Below are 10,068 nucleotides of genomic sequence, written 5' to 3' on the forward strand. Positions count from 1 at the left end.
AAGACGAAAGTAACCGAACCCTAATTGTCTCTGTTTCAGTCTCAATGGCTGAAACCACCACAGAGGTTTGTTTATAGTTTTCGATTGCTATTTCATAAAGTTATGGGTTTTGAGTTTTGACTAATGTTTTTGGTTTTCTGCAGGGAGCTTCCCAAGTGGTAAAATCCGTTAGGTTTAGCTTCATGACAGAGGAAGATGTCCGAAAGCATAGCGTTCTCGAAGTTACAAACCATGTCTTACTCGATAACGTTGGGAGATCCTCTCATGGGTCCTATGGAAGATAGATCATGGTAAAGACTTCTCCCTTTTAAGGTCTTTTATGCAAAGAAAAGACTTGATTTTTTATTCCCTTTATCTCTTGCTTGAACATGTTTGTCCCTTTTAAGTCATACTAGAAATCCTCTTGTTTAGGTCCTATAGGGTCTACTAGACCGATTTTTAGAACATTGGTTAGGGAGTTTATAGCTTCCATGATTCTCTATTCATTATGTTTGCTTAGTTTGAGGTTTTACATTCCCTATTAATGCAAGATATTCACTGTGAAACCAGTTTCTTCTACTCTTTGATCAATGAAGTTTTGAGATTTGTTTTGTGTGATCTCTTTTGGTTTTGTTAATTGGCAGCTAAGAAAGAGAAGGACTTGCTGCGGAAATCGAAACCTCATAGTATTGAACTAGCTAGTCAGAGTAAGCTTAGAAGAATCTCGCTTAGAAGACACTGCAAGGATTCAGACGATGGATATGGAGTTGTTGAATTGCTACAAAGAAATTGGTAAACTCCCTATCTGAGCTAGCAATTTAGTCTCTTTCTGAACTATTAACTCTTAGCGTGTATTATGCTTTGTCTTGTAGGTTACTTGCGAGATCTACTGATTTTTAAAAGCAAGGAAGTGAATTATCTCAACGAGCACGTTCACAGTCTTGAATCCAAACTGACTGAACCAGGGAACTTGGAAGAAGAAGTTAAGCTCTTGAGAGAGGATTTGTAAGACCCAACACAGATGTTATTCAGCCATGGGACTCCTGCATCATTCGAGTTGTATCAAAAATAGCACTGCTAATCTCATTCTTTTGATGCAAACTGATCTTTTGACATGGTTTCTATTTCGTTTGGGTGATTATACTGGAAGCTAGTTAGGTCCGGTTAGACCACCTCTGTTTTGTTAGGGTGATTATCCAAAGGTGTCTGCTTGAGAATGATTTTGATTTTAATTGACAGGTATGTGCTTGGTGATGGTTTTTGAACTTTTTGTGTAGTCTTGCCATCGAGGATTTGCTGGCTCTGTTTGTGGAAGTGAAACATCTTAATTGTTTGCTTTGTATATGCAGAGCAATGGATCAGAAGAAGCAAGCTTCCCTTATGCAGCTTCCTCTGCTTCTTACAAGCCTCCATCGACCACGGCTGTAGCAGAGAAAGTTGCAGAGGCTGCAGGAAAATTGTCAAGGAATGTGTCTATGATACAGAGGAAAGGGTACACAAGCGACGAGGAGCTTGAGAAAAATTGTCAAGGAATGTGTCTATGAATCTATAGCTATTTCTTTTATGTAATTTTTCAAGAACCGTTTGGGAGATTTAAGAGAAAAAGATGACACTGTTATATGCTTAAACAAGCATCCTTTTAACCCCTAATTATAATCATAAAATCTAAAACTCAAACTTTAAATTTTTATATAAAAATGCAGTTCGATATAAATATACTAATGAAACCCACATCCATCTAATACCCTAAATTTAATACCCTAAACCCTAAAATTCAAACTTAAATGATATTCTAAATACTAAATAAAATATTTTCAGATTTTAAACCTATTTAACTAAATTCTGGATTCATATATAGTTATAGGGTTTAAACCCCTAAACATGCACTTTACAGCTTGAATAACATAAACCATATTGTAATTTTCAAACTTAAAAATTTTATAACTTTATAATTTATTGTTTAAATCTTAATTTTATAACATAAACCATAAAGTCTTCAATCAAACTCTATACCCTAAACATAGACATTAAAATTCCATTTTTTCATAATATAATTTCAATCTTAACATTTAAATTTATAATTTGATTAATTTAAAAATATGATCTCAAATTTAAATTCTAAAACTCAAACATTGAATCTTAAATCTGTAACCCTAAATATAATACCCTAAACCCCAAACTTGACACCCTAGACTAACTTCAAACATAAATCATACACTCATTAAAATATAATCTTCAGTTCTAAATTTTAATAATTTAACAAATTTCAAATATATTATATTTTATATGTTAAATTATAATCTCTAATATTTCATAGATCCAAACATGAATCCTACATACATATATACCCTAAACCTTGCATATATACTTCAAATCATGTATCTCAAAACATTAAACCATATTACATTTCTCAAATACATTTTTAAACTGTAAACTTAAAAACTCCAAATATATTTCTAAACTCAAGCCATATAATTAGTTTAAAATCTTTAGTTCTAAACCCCAAACCACAAATCTCATATTAAACTATATCATAAAACATTAGAATTTTAGTTTTTAATATTTAATCAATCATACAATATGTCAAAATTTTGATACAAAATTTAGATTTCAAGTTTAAATTAAAATATCAGATTATTTCTAGTTTTAGATAATTTTTATAATAACTATAAATAAAAAAGAAGATAATTAGTATGGTTTTTTGCGAGCCATTGATGAAATCAGATCAAAGGCCAAAAATAACTGCTTAATCAATCCTCGTCATTCTCTTCTATTGGTTAGACGTGGATAACCATTTTAGCCGTTAGATGGTATCGAATCCAACGTATGATATTAATTGGATTTCTCTTTTATTTTTTAAATTATTTTCCCAGATCTGCACGTTAGAAACGAGAGAGATAGAAAGAAGAGATGGAGATGGTCGATTGAGAGAGAGACTGATTTCTAGGGTTTGCTGATTGATTCTCTTCGTGTTCTGGATATTCCTTTGTGCAAAAAAAAAGAGGATTGATTCCTCGTCTGCTTTCGGTCCTCTCAACAAGCGATCTAGGGTTTGTTCTTCCTCTTATTTTTTCAATTAGCTAAGTTTCTTTCGTTTCTCGTTTCTCGTTTCTCTAGCTCTATCTGGTAAGAATCATCAAGTTTTATCAAAGTTTCATTCTTTTTATATTTGTGTTCCTGGGTATTGCAGAACAGACAGTGGATGATTTACAAGGCTTCAAGGCTTTGTTTCATTTTCTTTTGTCCAGAACAGAGGGGGTGGTCGTGAATCCCACATGTACCTCTCTATCTCTCCCTTTATTCTCTCTCTCTCTCTCTCTCTGAAATCTGATATTTTTTTTCTTGGTAAAGGTGGTGGTCGTGACAGAGCTTGTGTTCATGACCATAGAAGGCGTTCGTGAGCAGTGGAGGCGTTTCTGAGAAAATGTAGTGGTCATGAGCAGAGGAGGCAGCGGCGGTCGTTAGAAGAGGAGGTAAGGCGAAGTCTCGGTAGTGATGGATATGGCGGCTATGCGACCATGAAAGGAGGAAAGAGTAGCAGCTTATTCATAGATAGAAGTTGTGCGGCGGAGGCAGATCGGGGGAGGCGGTGGTGCAAAGGAGTTAGGGTTTTTTTAGATTTTGTTTTTAAACCCGGTTTGTATGTAAAAACCGGTTTAATTTGTAAACCAAAAATATTTGTAACCTGTGGTTTAATTTATAAACAGAAATCAGTTGTATACCGAATTTTAATATAAACCGGTTTCATTTATATATCGAAATTAGTTTTGAACCATTTTTAATATTAAACCAAATTCAAAATTAATAATAATAATCAATTTTATTTTTATTTTTATTATTTTCAGGAATAATTATGAATTTTAGTTTTAATCTTCGTAGCATTGAAAATATGTTATTATAAATTACATTATTACAAAATAAAAATGCCATAGAAAATAATGTAATAGCCAAAATAAGTTGCTATTAAAACAGCTTAATATAGTACATAATAAATGCTACAATATGTCTATTTTTTATAGCACACAAAAATACGCTATAATATGGGGGGATCTACCATAGCTGCGGCTGTCAGAGCGTTTACAAAAACGCTACGAAAACCCTATAGTAGCATTTTTCGTGTGCTACTAATACCAATTTCTCTTGTAGTGTTTTTTCCCTACTTACAATTAATGTCTTTTGACACGTCTATTACTACAACAGCTTTCTTTAATGAGATTTTTTCTACCTTTGTTTTATTGTTAACATTATTATTTTAATGTTAACATCTTTATCTTTCTTTATTTGTGATTTTTTGTCAACTATGTGATTAATAGTTCTTTCTATTATAATATATATTTAATTTTTATGTTTCAACTGTTTAGCACACTCTAAGTCCATTATTTTAATAATAGTCATTAGCAATTGCTAATAGAAAAAATGAAAGAGTTTAATTAATTGATTATAAATAAGTTCGGTAAGATACATATGCTGTTATATATGTGTAAATTTGAAGACTACTTTTTATATATATTCAAACTAATTTTAACTGCAACAGTATGCTATTGTGATTAGTTACATTTCTAAAAAGAAAATTATAAAATTATTTTCTTGCAGTTTTTAGTTAACTATTAATGATTAGTTGTTTACAAAAATATTAAATTATAATTTATTTACTTTATATAATTTAATTTAATATCATTTAGTATATATATTAATTATGTGCCCCCGTCAAATAATTGTTCTAGATCCGCCACTGAACTCTTCTCCTCTCTGCGGCTCTGCCTTAGTTATACCGATCTATTTCGTTCAAAAAAAAGTTATACCGATCTATTTATCAGTGATCTTCTTCAGTTTTTCGGACCAACAACAACAAGAACATTGGCAAACCAAACCGATGTTTTTGAACAATCGCATACGGCATACCAATGTGATAGGGATGGGGCACACATCTACAGGAAATACGGAGAAATCAACTGAACATAACAATATGACAATGAATATGACAATGACAAGCCAGTTTCAGTCGGGCTTTACACTATCAAATCATATAAAACTGTTACTTCCAGCCCAATATAAAACAGGGCCTGCCCTGTTCTTAGCTTATCTCCTAATCCAATTATTCATAGGACTATAAACTATATGTTCATCTCTCTAAGATGTGCATCATATATCGCACTCGTTAGTTATCCAACACTCTTCCAACTTGAGGAAGATGAAGATTTCCAATATACAACTTTGTCCAATAACTCTTAGAACTGTACCTGTCTGAATGTCTTTGTCAACAGCTGTCAATAAATCTTTGCAAAATAATAATAATATATGTAGTTTTAAGTAAGAAAAAGAAAAGACATTAATGGTAGCTGAATCATTGCAAAAATGCAAACAAACAAAAAAAGTTGGACGTAATCTAACGGCAAATCAACTTCAAAAGCCCTTAAGCCCTTCTCCTAAACCGGTTATGACCATAGAACAACAGCAACATGATTCTCAAGAAATGGTGGCCTTGCAAGCCGAGAGGATGGTTTACTCCTTGACATTCCCAATGGTCTTCAAAGCTGCCTTGGAGCTGGGAGTCATCGACACGATGGCTACCGTTGAGGACGGTGTGTGGCTCTCGCCTTCCGAGATAGAGTCTCGTCTCCCTACTAAACCCACCAACCCTGAGGCTCCAATGATGCTGGACTGGATGATGCTATTACTCGCTAGCCACTCGGTCTTGAAATGTCGTGTGGTTGAAACGGGAGAGAACGACCAAACCGGAAAAACCGAAAGGGTATACGCAGCCGAACCGGTTTGCAAGTTTTTCTTGAAATCTAGTGACGGCTCGGGTTCTCTCAGATCTCTCTTCATGTTGTGCCATAACCATGTCATTTTCACGTCTTTGTATGTACTATAGACTAGTTAATGAGGCAAGAAAATTGCAATTACGTCAAGTCAGTTTACATATTCCTAATTAATACATTTTCTACAGGTCACATCTCAAGGATGTGATATTACAAGGAACATATGCATTTATTCTGCCTATGGCATGAAAGTCTTCGATTACCTTGCTGTTGATGGACAATTCTCTGAGATGTTTGACCCGGGAATGTCGGAATCTTCAACCATGTTCATGAAGAAGGTTCTAGAAAAATACAAAGGATTCGAAGATGTTAACACTTTGGTGGACGTGGGTGGAGGAGTTGGAACCGTACTAGGTGTGGTCACTTCCAAGTATCCTCATATCAAGGGCATCAATTTCGACTTAGCATCGGTTTTAGTCAATGCTACTACTGTACTACATATCCCGGTAAACAAATTAAATAACAAACTTGGTATTTTTTTCCTTTTTTGAAAAAGAACAAACTATAGCTTGTTATATTGGTATGTTAGTAAAGAGTTATTCTTGGGTTCACCAACCAATAGGATTCAAGTATTTCATATTTAATATATTTTAAAAAATGAAATAAAATATTGTTAAATTATATTATATTTTCAAATAAATAGCTAAAAATAAATAAAAACAGTTGTAGTTGCAAATTTTTTTAAAATAAAAACTCTAAACCCAAAATACTAAACCCTAAACCCTAAATACTAAACCCTAAACCCTAAACTCTAAACCCTTGGAAAATCCGGAACCCTTGGGTAAACTCTAAACCGTTTAGATGAATCATAGTTTTAAAAATTTAAAAAAAAAAATCTTTTTTTCAATTACTACTATTTTTATTTATTTTTAGTTATTTATTTAACAATATAATATAATTTAACAAGATTTTATTTCCTTTTTAAAAAGATATTAAATAAAAAATACTTGATTCTTATTGGTTGGTAGGACCCAAGAATAAGTCGTTAGTAAATAGTAATCTCCCAAATTATTATTAGTATATATCTTTACTAAATCTGTTAAAGGAGTGCAACATGTGGCGGGAGACATGTTTATAGAAATTCCCAAGGGATATGCTATTTTCATGAAAGTAAGTATACATGTCTCTGAACTATTATGGTCTAAAACATTTTTTCTAACAAAATAAAATGATTTAAATTGATGCAGTGGATACTGCATGCTTGGAAAGATGAAAACTGTGTTAAAATTCTCAAAAATTGTTACGCAAGTCTTCCAGAAAAAGGAAAAGTGATTGTCGTCGACGTGGTTATGCCAACAGAACCAAAGTGTTACGACTTTGCTTCTAACATGGACCTCACTATGGACATGTTCATACTATCACAACGTTCAGGTGGTAGAGAAAGGACTCTTCCTCAATTGGAGGCTATAGGTTGTGCTGCAGGCTTTAGTCGTTGCGAGTTCATTTGCCGTGCCTATTCTTTCTCGCTTATTGAGTCCACAAATAGATTTGAAGTTTGCAAAAAGAAACAACAACTACTAGTCCTATGAGTCTATGCATCACTAAGATGTCCCATGAATACTATGCATCAGTAAGATCCTATACGTTTGATGCTTATCTACCAAAAATAAAAGCAGACAACTCCTTTTTAATATGTGTAATATAAGTTATATACATATGTATATGTGTGTGTAATAAACAAGTACTAGATTTTGACCCGCGCTTTCAAAGCGCGGAATTTTTTCAGTTTTAAAATTTAAATTGGAAATATCATAAGTTTCATATTTTATATTTTTATTTGTATGTGGGTTGACTATTATTTAGTTTTTAATTATATAATATTCTTGTAATTATATTCAACTTGTGAATTAATTTTAACTATTGTAACTCAATTCTGATTAGTTAACTAAATGGGTGGCCCGTATTTTACTAAGCGCGGATTCATTTTTGATATAATTATACTAATTTTATTACCAACATTAATGAAATTTTTTTTTTAACGCTTAATCATTTTTCCAATAAAAAGTCTGTGACCAAACTGATCATACATAGATGCAGTAAACATGTACTGCATAAAAACATCAGTACAAAGGGAAAAAAACAATAACTATTAAAGATAGATCGATACCAATAGGCACCATTCAAATGGAAGATATAATCACACTTAGATCTTTCCTGGTACGGGGATCTTTGTCAAAGTAAGATGCCCTTGAATTGAGAACCATTAGGGTGTTAACTTACCCTTTCCGTTCTTTCCAGCCAACCAAAAGATCAAGGATCTCTGCAAGTCTCGATAAAAAGCTTCCAATTTATTGAAGCTACGAGAACTGAAAAACCAGAGACCAAAAACAAAGCTCACTCAAGAGGAAACCAAACCGGTCTACCACTATAATTCTCCAATTTTTTAATAATTAATAACTCTATGTGTAATTTTTATGAATTTCAAAATAAATGGCTAGAATCGTAGCTTTTAGAATCTAAATATGGCATATGCCTAATATTATAGATACAGTTTACTGAAAAGTTAAATTCAATTACCATTTACTGGAAAATCGTGTAATATTTGTTTCTAGAAGTCCAGATATTAGCATTGGGTAGTTAGATTGTGTTATTAAATCTTTGGCTAACATAAGACGTGGAAATTGGATTTTTAGAGTATAATTAAATGCTGATCAAATGTAATTGGTTAGCATTAGTTGAAAACAATACTGAATTTTTAAATTAAAAATAATAGGAAAAGGTTAGTGGCAATGAAACGTAATTAACTTGAAAAATTAAGGGCAAAAACCTATGAGGGATTCTGCTTTAATAGTATAGATGTATTTGGAAAATATAACAATAATTAGGTTGGTAGTCTGAAATCAACATTACGGGCTAAAATCCTTTAATGAATAAATTGTGAGGGTTTTCTAATTTGTTAGTGAATTTTATTGGAGATATTGCCAAAAATACCATTTTCATAGTATCACTTTTCATGTTTACACTAACCACTTTTACCATTACTTTTAATGAAGGGTCTAGATTTAAAGGTTTAGGATTTAGGGTTTAGATTTGATGTTTTAGGGTTTAAGATATATAGTTTAGGGTTTAGAGTTTAAGATTTAGGGTTTAGAGTTAAGGATTTAGGGTTTATAGTTTAGACTTTAGGGTTTAGGGTTTAGGATATTGAATTTAGGGTATATAGTTTAGGGTTTAGGATTTAGAGTTGAAGATTTTGGATTTAGGGTTTAGAATTGGAGGTTTAGGAATTAGAATTTGGGATTAGAATTTTGAAAAACATATAAAAACAAAGATATAAGAGTCTTTACCATTTTAATAAATAAGGTATTTTTGAAAATGTGTTTTTAGTGGTGATAAAGATGAATAATGGTACCTTGAAAGTGGTATTTTTGAAAATTCCCCATTTTATTGCATGCAATATAGTTTTACGTAGGGGTAAGCATTCAGTTATATGTTCGGGTTTGGATTGGGTATTTTAAATTTTTGGGTATTTTGATATGAGGGTATAGAACCCGTTCAGATATTTATATACTTTAGATCGCGTTTGAGTATTTTTAATTCAAGTTCGGTTATTTCGGATCGGGTTCGGATATTCAGATTTTGAAAGAAAAAATAAAAAAAAAATCATTTTTCAAATTTCTGGCACTTAAAAATATACATTTAACTTAATTGGTTTTTAAAATTTTAATAGATTGAATGATTAATAGATTTGGAAATAAAATTTAAAACTAAAAAACACTGATTTGGTTATTATTTTGAAATTTTAGATACAATTTTTGTTAATGCACAAAACAAGAAACTTGACAGTTTTTTAAGCGAGCAGCAATCCATAACTATATGTATATATTATCTGATCTTAAACTATATAACTACTAGGTGATTTTCCCGTGCTCATACACGGGAACAAATACTTATAAAATAATCAAAACATAATAATTGTTAAACATTTACATATGTTTTTATAACTTTCAAGTAATTTTATAACTTATATATATGATGAAAAAAAGGAATTGTATTAAGTATATTTTTTTTTTGTCGTCGACTATTACAGACTCATATAGACTCTGTAAACCATGTTGGTGGCTCTTCATCCATATGCACAACAAAGTATTAAGTATCATTATATGAATATAAATATCTATACATTTGTTCATAACTTTTAAGTTATCTTAATTTATATCATGAAAATAATATTAAGTATCATTATGTTTTCATCTTAATTAGATATGTGATTCCATATACAGTAATTTGGATCAATTCATGTATGGTATTGTTGAGCTCCATATTT

General features: G+C 31.5%; 2 long non-coding RNA genes and 1 pseudogene across 3 annotated transcripts; all 3 read left to right on the forward strand.

The window, feature by feature from the left end:
* Nucleotides 1–1,610, forward strand: LOC108853079 (uncharacterized). Its single transcript, XR_001949674.2, has 5 exons — nt 1–65; nt 144–290; nt 624–771; nt 852–1,218; nt 1,329–1,610. It is a non-coding gene; the product is annotated as an uncharacterized LOC108853079 (long non-coding RNA).
* Nucleotides 1,611–2,681: 1,071 nt separating this feature from the next.
* Nucleotides 2,682–3,732, forward strand: LOC130497869 (uncharacterized). Of its 2 annotated transcripts, XR_008936903.1 has the most exons (3): nt 2,839–3,029; nt 3,170–3,256; nt 3,331–3,732. It is a non-coding gene; the product is annotated as an uncharacterized LOC130497869 (long non-coding RNA). The 2 variants fall into 2 exon arrangements; XR_008936902.1 differs by having other exon boundaries at nt 2,682–3,029; nt 3,170–3,732.
* A 1,621-nt stretch (nt 3,733–5,353) lies between these two features.
* Nucleotides 5,354–7,330, forward strand: LOC108815462 (indole glucosinolate O-methyltransferase 4-like; annotated as a pseudogene).
* The last annotated feature ends 2,738 nt before the right edge of the window (nt 7,331–10,068 follow it).

This window comes from Raphanus sativus, chromosome 7 (assembly GCF_000801105.2).
Source record: "Raphanus sativus cultivar WK10039 chromosome 7, ASM80110v3, whole genome shotgun sequence".
NCBI classification, from domain to species: domain Eukaryota; kingdom Viridiplantae; phylum Streptophyta; class Magnoliopsida; order Brassicales; family Brassicaceae; genus Raphanus; species Raphanus sativus.